General features: G+C 42.2%; 1 protein-coding gene across 1 annotated transcript in view; it reads right to left on the reverse strand.

Annotated features, from left to right (window-relative positions):
- The window catches only part of VOPP1 (VOPP1 WW domain binding protein), a 111,174-nt gene that overhangs the window by 79,451 nt on the left and 15,715 nt on the right, over nucleotides 1-16,008 (reverse strand). The gene's annotated exons all lie outside the window — the stretch shown is intronic.

Here is a 16,008-nt window from a genome sequence, read left to right on the forward strand (position 1 = left end):
GAATTTCCCGTATTCCTCCTGGCCCAAGACTGCATATAGAAATCTGGGAAACATAGTCCATAATTCTCAGCATCCTTACAAGGACAGATTAGATAGATGATATGAAAGATGGGGGAACATTATGGGTTCTGCAATAGGTACTTCATGATAATCAAATCCCAGCATCTCCTAATACCTCACAAAATCCACAGTCTTATTAGCAGGAGGAGGGATCTTGTTTTATCACCATTTTGGGGTATGAACAGCCTGGGGTGATTACCTGGAGACACAGGGCCTGGGGGACAGGTGCACTTGTGAGGACTGAGAGATGGGAGGTGCAGGGACTAGGGAACGTCACGTGAAGTCCTGCCTGGCAGGGAGAATGCCACATCCAAGAGATCTTCCGGTAGATAATAGAGAGTCTAGGCAGGTGTTCCAAATAAGCCTCCAATTACCTAAAGCTCTGATGAGGAAGATGGAATCAGTTCATCATAAACAATTCCCAAGTACTAGAAACACCCAGGCTGCTAAACAAAGGCCCATTCATATAGTCACAGGACAAGAAGGCTAGCAAGCGGCCCAAGTCCCCTAATCATTTAATCGTTTAATTTCTACTAAAATGCCCAGGTCTGTGGTTCATCTGGACAAAAGCTAAGGAAGGAAATGACCCTCCAACATCACTTTTGCCACTGGGACTAGAGCAAGGCGCCATGTTCTTAGAGACCTTTGCCCTTTTTTCTACCCTTGGAAATAGGGTCTGCTGGTATGTTCTCCATCTTCACCCCAGGGTGACTATTAGGTGAGGTCCATGCTTGCTGACACTTTGTGCAGAATCAACTCACCCTGGGAGCAAAAGCAAAAGAAGGAAGTGGCTGCTGTTGAGTATTGTTTTATCTACTTCCTTTACCCCAGACACTACCTTCTAAACAGACAGGGATCCAACTCTATGAAAGACACTTTCCCTTCACCTTCTTCCCAGACAAGAGAATGTGGAAGTTTTCTATACAAAATCCCTCTTTTAAAAAAAATCTTAGAGGCTCCTGGGTGGCACAGTTGAGCGTCCAAGTCTTGATCATGGTTCAGGTCATGATTTCACAGTTTGTGAGTTCAAGCCCTGCATCAGGCTCTGCACAGATGGCACAGAATTGGCTCGGGATTCTCTCTCTCCTTCTCTCTGTCCCTTCCTCCACTTGGTCTCTCTCAAAATAAATCAATGAACTTTAAAAAGGCCTATACATTAAAAATCCTCTATGCCACTCCTTTCTGAAAAAAAAAAAAAAATGCTGCTCTCAAATGAGGAAGGGCCTATTCCTAGCCCATTCCCATCATGGTCACTACAGGGACTGACTGCCCTGACCAGGAATATAGTCCCTGGACAATCTACATGAAGACCAGGCAACTCCCAAGAGCACAGGTGCCTGAGAGCCACATGGTCAGGGTCAAGCAGCCTGACAAATGAGTAGCAGGTATTACCAGGGAATTCTGATGCTTGGGAGAGGGCACAGCATTTCATTTGTAAGGCAACCCAGTAACTCCTTAAGGAACTTCATTTCCTGCACTGCAGAAGTCCGTCACCAGAACTGAAGGTCCAGCATCAGCCGAGACAGCTAATCTACCAAGCACGAGCACGGGGGTGGACCTGCCAGCCTCTCTCTGAGAGAGAAAATCTGCCAATACTCAATGAATGCCAGGAAGTGCTAATATTTTAAAACTCTTATCTCATAACATAGGGAAAAGGTAATTTTTTTTTTGGTCAAATAAGCAAAGATACATTTGACCCTATGGTCACATACACTGCTAGAAGAAGTATGAGTTTGCTTAAAAAAAAAAAAAAAAAAAAAAAACTTTCTGAAAATCAGTCTAGCAAGACAAATCCGATGTCTTTAAATCTGTCAATAAACTCTGGTCTGGTTATTCCATTTCTAGAAATGTATCCTTCAAAAAAATCCCAAATGCACAAAGAATCTTATTTTAGGATTCTTAAAAAATAGAAAAACAGGGGCACCTGGGTGGCTCAGTCAGTTGAGCGCCCGACTTTGACTCAGGTCATGATCTCCCAGCCTGTGAGTTCAAACCCCGTGTCAGGCTCCATGCTGACAGCTCAGATTCTGTGTCTCCCTCTCCCTCTGTGCCTCCCCTGCTCAAGCATACTGTCTTTCTTTCTCTATCTCAAATATAAATATTTTTAAAAATCTTTTAAAAATAGGAAAACAGGCAACAAGCTAAACATTCAACATGAGAACTGATGACTCCATCAATAGCCATATAATAAAGATTATATAGCCACTAAAATGTGTATGAGTATTTGTTAATGGAAGGGCAGTGCTCAGGAGAGGACAATGCAGGACGGCATACATGTTGCAACTACTGTATAAAAAATGCAGAGAAAATGGCCAGATGGAACACATTATGTGATGCTAACAGCTGCTCTCTAAGAAAGGTGAATAAGGAGAACCTTGCTCCTGTTTCCTTGTGTATTTTTCTGTTTTCCAATTATTTCACAACCAGAATGCACTGTTTTGACTTTCATAATGCATAAAGCAATGTTTCAACTATGAATTTGGAAAATCAGAGACTGCTTTGGCTTGAGCATCAGGACAAGCTTCTTGGAGAAGGCTGTATTTGGAACGTGAACCGCAAGACAGAAAGGGTATTCCCAGAGGAGGAAAGAGCAGAAGCAGAAGCAAGTGGGCAGGTTCTAGTCGGAAAACATGGCACTCTGGCCTGACTGGCAAATTACCAACAGAGAGCACACAGGCCTTGCTTCGTCCCAGCATTCCTTCGGACCTCTTGTCAGCGAGGCACTCCAGGCTGTGGTTACCAGGGAGATTAGTAGGAGTTTACAGGAGCTGTGACAACTATCTGCCATGCTTCCTGCAGTGGGATCACTTCTCAAGTCAATGCAAGTTTTCACCGAATCAAAGTGAAATTAGGATACGAAACAGCAGAAACCAACGTTTACAGTAAGCACACCCTTCTGAAAATTTCCTCCTAGTTAGTGTCCTCCTATTTTATTTGTTGTAGCTACAGCAAAATGACAAATGCTTGACAACATCGTTTCCACTGCCAATCTTCCTAAAGTCAACTTGGAAGGATTCAGGGAGTCACAGTATAGGCACAGAGTTAATTACATCTCATAACCTCATTCCTAATATTTGTGTCACCTGAACAGGAGGCACTGTTAGAAAAGACCTAAAGTTCATCTGTTATACTGCCTAGTTTTTACATTTTGGATTCAAGAATTTTTTTTTTCCAAGGAGGGGTTTGGGGGACAGTTTTACAAATTATTTATTTAATGTTTATTTATTATTGAGAGACACAGAGAGACAGAGCATGAGCATGGGGGGGGGGGGGCAGAGAGAGAAGGAGCCACAGAATCCAAAGCAGGCTCCAAGCTCTGAGCTGTCAGCACAGAGCCCGACACGGGGCTCGAACCCACAAACCTGGAGATCATGACCTGAACCAAAGTTGGACACTCAAACGACTGAGCCACCCAGGTGCCCCTGGGGGACAGTTTTAAATGTAATTCCTAACAATTAGTTCCACTATGTTGCAGAATTTAATGAGGACGTATTTTCATTTCTACTTTTGCACCACCTGGGAGGAGGAGCCAGGGTGTGCTAATGGAATCTGCACAAACACAAACCTCTGTAAGGGGGCTCCTTCTGAAATGAGGAAAACAAAAGACTAGCAAGGGACACAGAGGACATTTACCTATGATACAGACCCTAAGCCAGGATTACTAGGTTACAACTACAGGTTGTAAGCTCCAATTCATCTACTACAAAAAGAAATAATATTTTTTCCAAATTTTTATTTAAATTCTAGTTAGTTAACATATGGTGTAACATTGGTTCTGGAAGTAGATTTTTTTTTTTTAATTTTTTTTTTCAACGTTTATTTATTTTTGGGACAGAGAAAGACAGAGCATGAACGGGGGAGGGGCAGAGAGAGAGGGAGACACAGAATCAGAAACAGGCTCCAGGCTCCGAGCCATCAGCCCACAGCCCGACGCAGGGCTCGAACTCATGGACCGCGAGATCGTGACCTGGCTGAAGTCGGACGCCTAACCGACTGCGCCACCCAGGCGCCCCAGGAAGTAGATTTAATAATTCATCACTTGCATATAAAACCCAGGGCTCATCATAACAAGTGCCCTCCTTAATGCCCATCACCCATTTAGCCCATCCCCCACCCACCTCCCTCCATCTCAATCTTTTTGTACTTGGTGAAGGCTATAATATTTATAGATCTAAGCCTAACAATTTTGGTTTTTGTTTAAATATGTTTCTTAAAGAAACCAATGAAAAACTGGGGGTCAGAAGTGGATTACTTCCCTCAAGTGTACCCAAGTTTCCACCCCCTGTTCTCAACCCTACCATCCCTGCCCCCAGCAATAGACACACCATGTTAAGTCATATATGATCATATTAGAAGCCCCATCCTCAGTCTTAGACTTCACTGCTAACACTGAGCTTCCTTTTCTACCCTCAACACACACGCACACGCATGCACACACACACACACACACACATACACACACACACTCCTCTGTGCACATGTTCCTGTGCACCCATACCTTCATCACATTCTTCCTAGGCCTCTCAGCCAGGCATCATTTCCTTCCAGACCCTGCGCCTCACAGCAGGGTTGTTACCAGGTCTGTCCTCTTCAGCATCACAGGCTGTGCACTGCACAACTCAGGGAACACCACTCAGAAAGACTATGCTGTGACGGGCACGTCCTGGAGGGATGCATCTTGGCAACCCTGGCTGCTACTCACCCTGTTCAAAATTTATCATCTTGGGTCTCTTTCCCTCCTATCTTCTGCCACTTCCAAAATGAAAAGCGTCCAAAAAAATGTGATCACTGGTAAAAAGGAGAGGCAGAGAGAACTACCCATACAAAGGCATTCCTCCTCGCGTATTTACTGCTGATAAGACAGGTTCCAAAACCTACCCAGTTATCAGTTGATTCTCAAAAGATGAAACATAAAAATGTGCAATGCCCGCTATCTCACTATTGGACAACAGCACCTGGTTAGGGCAACTGCATGGGGTCAGAAAGGCTTGGGATGGGACAGCTCAACCACATACCATCTAGAGAACTGACAGGGCCCTGAAAGGCACCGTGATTAAGATTAGTTGGAATTTTAGTTGCATTCATGGATTTCAAGTAGGGAAGTGACAGGCTGGATTACAGTTTCAAGAGATTACGCAGGTAGATGGAGGACGATGGCACACAGACTGAAGAGCCTCGACCGAGGTTTAGAGAAAATAGAGGCATGGGGGAGGAGCATTCTAGAAATTAGAAGGAGGAAGAATCAATAGGACTTGGAGACAGTACAGGATGCAAAGAAAGTGGGGCTGGAACAGCCCCGGGTTTCGGGAGTAGCATCCCGGGTGAACAGTATGGCCACCGAGATGGAGACAACAGATGACATCTGAAGAAAGAGTGAGCTGTTTCAGAACCAGGGTCTGGGAGACCTCTCGGCTACCATGGCAGAGATTTCAATTAGACAACTGGATAAATACAGGCTGGAGTTCAGCAGGGAATTCTGGGGTTAGAGATAGAAATTTTGGAAACTTAGCATAAACACGACCGCGGAAAATTTAGCTGTGGATGAGACTCCCAAAGACCTTTCAGAGAATAAGAATAGAAGGTCCTCAACCAAACCTAGGAGACATCCACATCAAAGGTACAAGCGAGCCATCTGGGAAGGTAACGGAGAGGGAAGAGCCCCAGGGGAGCAGATGCTCTGCTAGGTGCTGGAAAAGAGAAAAGCTGCTGCGAAGTTATTTTCCTACAGAGATGCTATTTCCAAGTTAAACCATGACATTAAAACATACTTCTAGGGGCACCTGGGTGGCTCAGTCATTTAAGCCTCGGATTCTTTTATTTTTTTAATATGAAATTTATTGTCAAACTGGTTTCCATACAACACCCAATGCTCATCCCAACAGGCGCCCTCCTCCATACCCATCACCCACCCACCCCCCCTCCCACCCCCCATCAACCCTGTTTGTTCTTAATTTTAACAGTCTCTTAGGTTTTAAGCCTCGGATTCTTGATCTCAGCTCAGGTCCTGATCTCACAGTTTTGAGTTCAAGCCCAGCGCTGGGCTCCACACTGGGCACAGAGCCTACTTAAAACAAACAAACAAACAAACAAAATCAAACATGAATCTAAGACAAAAGAAAAATCCATCTGAAACTTAAAGTTACACAGAAAAAAAATTTTTTTTAAATAAATTTTAAAAAAAGAGTGATTTAGGGGCACCTGGGTGGCTCAGTCGGCTGAGCATCCGACTTCAGCTCAGGTCGTGATCTCACGGTCTGTGAGTTCAAGCCCCGCGTCAGGCTCTGTGCTAACAGCTAGGAGCCCAGAGCCTGTTTTGGATTCTGTGGCTCTCTCTCTCTCTGACCCTGCCCCATTCATGCTCTGTCTCTCTCTGTCTCAAAAATAAATAAAAACGTTAAAAAAATTAAAAATAAAAAAAGTTACACAGAGAAATGTGCTTTTTAAAAGTCTCTTAAAAAACTATCAGTCTGTCTGCAGACTTTGCAAAAGTACTAGAAAAAAAAGGAAGAAGGAAAGCAGTAAAACCTGGGAGCTGGGAAGGCAAGGCGGGAGGGGCAAGAAGGCAGGGACTGTGTGGACACCCCCAGCTTCTGCGATGCCTCCACACCCCCCCGTCACACCTGCTGCTCCCTCCTTCTTCCCAACTCAAACACCCAGCCCCTGAAGGCTAAAACTGCACAGACATTAAGATGCGGACTTGCGGCAATCACTAACCGTTAGTGTTTCAGTTTCTGCACACATAAAAACTGGTAAACGCAACTCCTACTACCTCCGTTTACCACATGCGTGATCTCTGATAAATCACGTACCTTCTCAACTTCACTTTGCACATCTGGAAAGTACAGGAATGATACCCACAGGGTTACTATGGGGAATGCAGGTCAGGTGTCCAACGAGAACAACACCCAGCACGTTTCTGGCACCAGGTAAAATCCAGCTCTAATTGGTGGTGGTCCATTTTGTTTCAGTGCATTGTTCTAGATACATGGACCTTTTTCTTTTTTTTTCTTTTTTTTATTATTATTTTTTTAATGTTTATTTATTTTTGACAAAGAGAGACAGAGGCAGAGAGAGAGAGGGAGACACAGAATCTGAAGCAGACTCCAGGCTCTGAGCTGTCAGCACAGAACCCAACGTGGGGTTTGAACTCACAAACTTTGAGATCATGACCTGAGCTGAAGTCAGATGCTTAACTGACTCAGCCACCCAGGCACCCCCATGGCCCTTTTTCAAAGTACCAAATGCTATTTAGGTACAGGCTTCTCCTGGTTTCCCTGCCCTATACTTCATTATTAATTATAGTTGTGGTGCTCAATTATTTTCCTATGAACAGCATGCCCTTGGCTAAGAGCAGAATTCCTTATGGTAAGTTTTAAAAAGAAACTCAAACTTCATTCACATAATTTCTTACAAGGACCTTTCAAGAACTAATCCTAAGGAAATAATCAATCCTTACACCAGAATTTTTTCAATGAGCTCTACTAATGAAAATAAAATAGAGCAAATAAATATAAATTGGAAAATACTCAAAATAGCTCATGAACCAAAACTGACTTTTTGTTTTCTTTTATATGTATTCTAAAATGTTTCCTGGTAGATTTTCCTTTCCTAGCTCTTTGTACATGGTGATGAGACGATGAATTTGTGTACCAGGAACCTCCCATTTTACCTATGCAGGGACCAGACATTCACGTAGGAGGCAGAAAGCCACTGCACTCCCCAAACACCTCTGCAGGATGTGTCTGTGGAGTCATCAGCTCCCACACAGTCTGCCAAACCCCTCCGGACCCCCGGTCATGGCACAGAGCCCCTGACTGCAACAAAATGGATGATGATAATTTGCACAGGACTCAAAAGGCCACAAAGACAAGCCAATCAGCCATGCTGTTTTTGGAGCCACGTTTCAGTTCTTAAGCTTATCTGTTTCTAGATACCACGAACCAAAATTACCGTCTTCTAGATTTCCACATCCTATTTACAATAAAGACACATGACTTAGGAAAAGAAGACTGAATTTCAAAAAACCAAAAACCCAGAACATGAGGCAGCCAGCAGGAACCTATTCCAAGCCAGGCCACAAGGAACCTGAAACAGAAGAAAATTCTATCATGATATAAATTTATATACTGGAGGCAGAGGTGAAGCACAGCATTTAAGAACAGACTATGATGTCAGTCTGATGGGGTTAGAATCCTGGCTCTGGCTAGAAAATCTCGGTCAAGCTTCTTAATCTCTTGTGCTTCATTCGGCTTATTTGCAACATGGATGTAATGCTGCACTGAACTCAGAGGAAGGTTGTAGAGATGAAACGTCAAGTGCTTACAACAGTGCCTGCAGGACGTCAGCAAGATGGTAGAATAGGAGGTGCCCAGCTCATCCCCCAACACAATCACCTGGCAGCCAGCCACGGACAAAGTCTGCTTGTGGGAACTTTGGGATCCAAGTAGAAAGTTGCAAAACCCCAATGAAGCCTAAGACCATGAAATATCACCTGGTGAAGGCAGGCCAGTGCCCTAGTGGTATGCTCATGGTCCCAGCTACAGACTGGAAGTAGCCCTGTCCCTATGGATGTGGCTCCAACCCAGCTTCACAATGCTCCTGAAACAACCACATTTGCCAAAGGATCCCGGGGAGCCACAATCCATCCGTGACCCCTTTATCATACCTGCTGACCTCAGACCTCAGTGCACCAGAGGTGGCCCTGAGACCTAACCCCAACCCCACTATAAGGAGGTAAAGAGTCACTCCTGCTGGCCCAGGGACCTAGAAACACACGTTTTCCCCTGGCAGCAGGTCTGTTGACCTGACTCCTAGCTGTGGATTCCTTCAGACTCAGTTCCAGGACTGATCTATGGGGGTCTGAGGGCAATGATGTACACTCAGGGAACTGGAGGACACATGTCTGTATGAGTCCCCACTGGGGGGTCTACCAACCTCAGTCCCAACTGTAGATCCTGTAGAGCCTTGTGATCCTGTTCCCACCCTGCTCTACCCTGGTCCAGAAGGCAGTGCTACCCATCTAGGGACCTGGTGGAAGCATGCTCAGGGATACAGCTGGAGCCACAGCCATCCATATCCTCCCTGGTAAGAGGCTCATCAACTGTAGGCCTGAAAATGGCCATGTGACCAGACTCAAGACCTGCTCAACCACAGTCCCAGAGCAGTCCTGTCCACCCAAGGTACAGGCAGGATCCACAGCAACCCATGCCCATGGTAACAGGCCTGCCAATGTTGGACCCAACGGTGACCCGGCAACAGTCAGGTAACCAGGCTTAGCCCTGCTCGACTGCAATCCTAAGATAGTGCCATCAGTCTGGGGACACAGCAGCAGAAGGCCTGTACCTGTTAACACCAGCCTGTAAAGACAGGAAGAAGTGCTTAACTGCTTCAAGTACACAGACATCAGTGCAGGGTGACATGGATCACGAAGAATCAGGCAACTATGACATCACTAGAGGAAACGAATAAAGCCCCAAGAAATGGAAATATATGCAGTTTCTGACAACGAATTCAAAATTATTACCTTAAGAAAGCTCAGGGAGGTACAAGGAAATGCAAATAGACAATTCAACAAAATCGGGGGGAAGTGCATGAACAAACAGACATTTCAACAAAAAGGAAAATAAAAATATCAAACAGAAATTCTCTAGCAGAAGAATACATTGAATGAAACATGCAAACAATTATAAGAGAATAATATGAGCACTTCTATGCCACCGAATTGGGCAATCTGAAACAACAGGAGAAATTCCTACAAACAATATCAACTACCAAAACTGAAACAGGAAGAAATAAAAAATTCGAACAGACCTATAATCACTGAAGAAATAAATCAGTAATCAAAAATATTCCAACAAACAAGAGTCCAGGGCCGAATGGCGTCCCAGGGGGAATTCTGGCAGACATTTAAAGAAGAGGTGATACCAAATCTTCTGAAACTGTTCCAAAAAATAGAAAAGGAAGGGAATCTTCCGAACTCATTCTATGAGGCCAACATTACCTTGATCCCCAAACCAAAGACCCCACTAAAAAGGAGAATTACAGGCCAGTATCGCTGGTAAACTTTGATGCAAAAATTCTCAACAAGATACTGGCAAATCAAATCTAACAGTACATGAGAAGAATCATTCACCACTATCAAGAGGGATTTACTACTGGACCGCAGGGCTGCTTTGGTACCTGCAAGTCAATCAAGGTGCTACACACATTAATAAAAGAAAGGATAAGAACAATATGGCCATCTCAATAGATACAGAAAAAGCATTTGACAAAATACAAGCATCTTTTCTTGATACAAAAAACCTTCAGGCAAGTGGGGATAGAAGGAACGTACCTCAATATCATAAGGACCAGATACAAAAGGCCAACAACTAGTATCATCCTCAATGGGGGAAAAGCTCTCAGTTTTTCAGGAACACTACCGGGATGTCCACTCTCACCACTGTTGTTCAACACAGTACTGGAAGTCTTAGCCTCAACAATCAGACAACAAGAAGAAATAAAATGCATCCAAATTGGCAAGGAAGAAATCAAACCTTTACTCTTTACAGAGATAAGATACTCTATGTGGAAATCCCAAATGACTCTGCCAAAAAATTGCTAGACTTGATACATAAATTCAACAAAGTCACAGCATATAAAATCAAAGAATAGAAATCAGAGGGCACCTGGGTGGCTCAGTCAGTTAAGCGACTGACGCTTGATTTAAGCTCAGGTGATATCTCATGGTCGTGAGAAGGAGCCCCATGTCAGGCCCCATGCTGAGCATGGGGTCTGCTTGAGATTCTCTCTCTCTCTCTCTCTCTCTCTCTCTCTGTTCCTCTGCCCCTCTTTCCTGCTTGCACTCTCTCTCTCTCTCTCAAATAACACTTAAAAAGTAGAGAAATAAGTTGCATTTCATACACCAATAATGCAAGAAGAGCAGGAAGAGAAGCAGGAAGAGAAATCAAGGAATCAATCCCATTTTCAATTGCACCAAAACCATGAGATACCTAGGAATAAACCTAACCAAAGAGGTAAAAGATTATACTCTAACAACTATAGAACGCTTATGAAAGAAATTGAAGAAGAGTAAAAATAAAAAATGCAAAAACATCCCATGCTCATGGATTGGAAGAACATACATCACTAAAATGTCTACATCACACAAAGCAAACTGCACATTAAATGCAATCCCTGTTACAAGAACACCAGCATTTATCACAGAGCTAGAACAAACAATTCTAAAGTTTGTATGGGACCAGAAAAGACCCCGAATAGCCAAAGTCATGTTGAAAAAGAAAAGCACAGTGGGAGTCATCACAATTCTGGACATCAAGCTGTATCACAAAGCTTTAATCAAGACAGTATGGAACTGGCACAAAAACAGACACATAGATCAGTGGAACAGAATAAAGGACCCAGAAATGGACCCATAAATGTATGGTCAACCAATCATCCACAAAGCAGGAAAGAATATCCCCTGGAAATAAGATCGTCTCTTCAACAATTGCTGCTGGGAAAACTGGACTGTTACATGCAGAAGGAAGAAACTGGACCACTTTCTTACAACGTACACAAAAACAAATTCAAGATAGATAAAAGACTTAATTGTAAGATGGGAAACCATCAAAATCCTACATGAGAAAACAGGCAGCAACCTATCTTACCTCAGCTAGAGCAACATCTTACTAAACATGTTGCTGAAGGTATGGGATACAAAAACAAAAATGAATTACTGGGACTTCATCAAGATAAAAATCTTCTGCACACTGAGGGAAATAATCAGCAAAACTAAAAGGCAACCAATGGAATGGGAGATGATATTTACAAGTAACATATTGGATAAAAAGCTAGTATCCAAATTCTATAAAGAACTTATCAAATTGAACATGAAACCACAACAAAAAAAAAAAATAATCCAGTTAAGGGGCAACCAGGTGGCTCAGTCTGTTGAGTGCCCGACTTCAGCTCAGGTCATGATCTTACTGCCTGTGATTTCGAGCCCTTCATCGGGCTCTGTGCTGACAGCTCAGAGCCTGGAGGCTGCTTCAGATTCTGTGTCTCCGTCTCTCTCGGCTCCTCCCCCACTCACAGTCTGTCTCTCTGTCTCTCTCTCTCTCAAAAAAAAATAAATAAATAAATAAACATTAAAAAATTAAAAAAAAATTAATCCACTTAAGAAATGGACAGAAGACATGAAGAGACACTTCTCAACAGAAGACTTACAAATGGCTAACAAATACATAAAAAATGCTCAAACTCACTCGTCATTAGAGAAATACTAATCAAAACCACAATGAGATACCACCTCATCCCTGTCAGAATGGTGAAAATGAACAACTCAGGAAACAACAGATATTGGCAAGGCTGCAAAGAAAGGAGAACCATCTTACACTATAGATGGTAATGCAAACTGCTTCAGCTACTCTGGAAAACAGTGGGAGTTTCCTCAAACAGTTAAAGATAGAACTACCCTACAACCCAGCAATTACACTACTGGGTATTTACCCAAAGGATACAAAAATACTGATTTGAAGGGGTGCATGCACCCCAAAGTTTATAGCACCACTATCAATAATAGCCAAATTATGGAAAGAGCCCAAATATCCATGGACTGATAAATGGATAAAGAAGATGTATGGGACGCCTGGGTGGCTCAGTCGGTTGAGAGTCCGACTTAGGCTCAGGTCATGATCTCACAGCTCGTGAATTCAAGCCCCGCGTCAGGCTCTGTGCTGACAGCTCAGAGCCTGGAGTCTGCTTCTGCTTCTGTGTCTCCCTCTCTCTCTGCCCCTAACTCATTCACATTGTGTCTTTGTCTCTCTCATAAATAGAGAAACTAAGAAAAAAGAAGAAGATGTGGTGTATATATACAATGGAATATTGCTCAGCCATGAAAAAGAATGAAATCTTGCCATTTGCAATGATATGGATGGAACTAGAGTGTATTATGCTAAGGGTAGTAAGTCAGAGGAAGACAAATACCATATGATTTCACTCATATGTGAAGTTCAAGAAACAAAACAGAAGAATATAGGGAAAAGGAAGAAAAATAAAATAAGGTAAAAACAGGGAGGGAGGCAAAACATAAGAGATTCTCAACTACAGAGAGCAAACTGAGTACTTCTGGAGAGGACGTGGATGGGGAGATAGGCTAAATTGGTGATGGGCATTAAGGAGGACACTTGTGGGGATGAGCACTGGGTGTTATATATAAGTAACAAATTATTAAATTCTACTCCTGAAACCAATATTACAGTATAGGTTAACTAACTAGACTTTAAATAAAATCTTGGAACAAATGAATGAATAAATAAAATTTTAAACAGAGAGGAAAATAACATAATTAATGAATGAAAAGAAGAATTCATTAGAGACCTCCAACACTACTCGATCAAGAAGAAAGGATCTGTGAACTCAAAGACCAGTCATTTGAAATATTTCAGTCAGAAGAAAAAAGAGTGAATTAAAGTGAAGAAAGCCTATAGGATTTATAGAACTCTATCAAGTGAATCAATATATGCATTATGGGACCTTGAGAAGGAAAAAAGTAAAAAAGAAAGGGATAGAGAGTTTGTTTAAGAAATAATGGTTGAAAATTTCCCAGATCTTGGGAGGGATATAGCTATCCAGGCTCCTTAAGCTCAAAGTTTCCCCAACAGGATCAACCCAAAGATTACATCAAGACACATTGTAATTAAATTATCAAAAGCCAAAGCCAAAAAGAAAATTCTTAAGTCAGCAAGAGAAAAGACTCGTCACATACAAAAGAACCTCCATAAGACTATAAGCAGGTTTCTCAGCAGAAACTGTGTAAGCCCGAAAAGAGTGGGATAATATATTCAAAGTGCTGAAAGAAAAGAAACGCTAATCAAGAATATATTAACCAGCAAAGCCGTCCTCCAGAAATCAAGGTGAAATAAAGACTTTCTGAAACAAACAGAAGCTAAAGGAGATTACCACCACTGACGTGTTTTGCAAGAAATACTAAAGGGAGCTTCTCAAGTTGTAATGAGTGAATACTAATTAGTAACAGAAAAACACACTGGGCTTGAAAACAGTATAAAGGACAGCAGAGAATCTCTTGCTACAGAGATCAAGGGACTAAGGAACAGTCAGGAGGAGCTAAAAAAGGCTATCAACGAGTTGCAAAATAAAATGGAGACAACTACGGCTCGGACTGAAGAGGCAGAGGAGAGAATAGGTGAACTAGAAGATACAATTATGGAAAAAGAAGAAGCTGAGAAAAAGAGAGATAAAAAAATCCAGGAGTATGAGGGGAAAATTAGAGAACTACGTGATGCACTAAAGAGAAATAATATACGCATAATTGGTATTCCAGAGGAGGAAGAGAGAGGGAAAGGTGCTGAAGGTGTACTTGAAGAAATAATAGCTGAAAACTTCCCGGATCTGGGGAAGGAAAAAGGCATTGAAATCCAAGAGGCACAGAGAACTCCCTTCAGACGTAACTTGAATCGATCTTCTCCACGACATATCATAGTGAAACTGGCAAAATACAAGGATAAAGAGAAAATTCTGAAGGCAGCTAGAGATAAACGTGCTCTAACATATAAAGGGAGACCTATAAGACTCGTGACCAATCTCTCTACTGAAACTTGGCAGGCCAGAAAGGAAGGCAGAAGATCTTCAATGTGTTGAACAGAAAAAATATGCAGCCAAGAATCCTTTATCCAGCAAGTCTCTCATTTAGAATAGAAGAGAGATAAAGGTCTTCCCAAACAAACAAAAACTAAAGGAATTTGTCACTACTAAACCAGCCCTACAAGAGATCCTAAGGGGGATCCTGTGAGACAAAGTACCAGAGACATCGCTATAAGCATGAAACCGACATACATCAAAATGACTCTGAACCCATATCTTTCAATAATAACACTGAATGTAAATGGACTAAATGCGCCAACCAAAAGACATAGGGTATCAGAATGGATAAAAAAACAAGACCCATCTATCTGCTGTCTACAAGAGACTCATTTTAGACCTGAGGACACCTTCAGATTGAAAGTGAGGGGATGGAGAACTATTTATCATGCCACTGGAAGTCAAAAGAAAGCTGGAGTAGCCATACTTATATCAGACAAACTAGACTTTAAATTAAAGGCTGTAACAAGAGATGAAGAAGGTCATTATATAATAATCACAGGGTCTATCCATCAGGAAGAGCTAACAATTATAAATGTCTATGTGCCGAATACAGGAGCCCCCAAATATATAAAACAATTACTCACAAACATAAGCAACCTTATTGATAAGAATGTGGTAATTGCAGGGGACTTTAACACTCCACTTACAGAAATGGATAGATCATCTAGACACACAGTCAATAAAGAAACAAGGGCCCTGAATGATACATTGGATCAGATGGACTTGACAGATCTATTTAGAACTCTGCATCCCAAAGCAACAGAATATACTTTCTTCTCGAGTGCACATGGAACATTCTCCAAGATAGATCACACACTGGGTCACAAAACAGCCCTTCATAAGTATACAAGAACTGAAATCATACCATGCATACTTTCAGACCACAATGCTATGAAGCTTGAAATCAACCACAGGAAAAAGTCTGGAAAACCTCCAAAAGCACGGAGGTTAAAGAACACCCTACTAAAGAATGAATGGGTCAACCAGGCAATTAGAGAAGAAATTTAAAAATATATGGAAACAAATGAAAATGAAAATACAACAATCCAAATGCTTTGGGATGCAGTGAAGGCAGTCCTGAGAGGAAAATACATTGCAATCCAGGCCCATCTCAAGAAACAAGAAAAATCCCAAATACAAAATCTAACAGCACACCTAAAGGAAATAGAAGCAGAACAGCAAAGACAGCCTAAACCCAGCAGAAGAAGAGAAATAATAAAAATCAGAGCAGAAATAAACAATAGAGAATCTAAAAAAACTGTAGAGCAGATCAACAAAACCAAGAGTTGGTTTTTTGAAAAAATA

The sequence above is a fragment of the Leopardus geoffroyi genome, chromosome A2 (genome assembly GCF_018350155.1).
Source record: "Leopardus geoffroyi isolate Oge1 chromosome A2, O.geoffroyi_Oge1_pat1.0, whole genome shotgun sequence".
NCBI classification, from domain to species: domain Eukaryota; kingdom Metazoa; phylum Chordata; class Mammalia; order Carnivora; family Felidae; genus Leopardus; species Leopardus geoffroyi.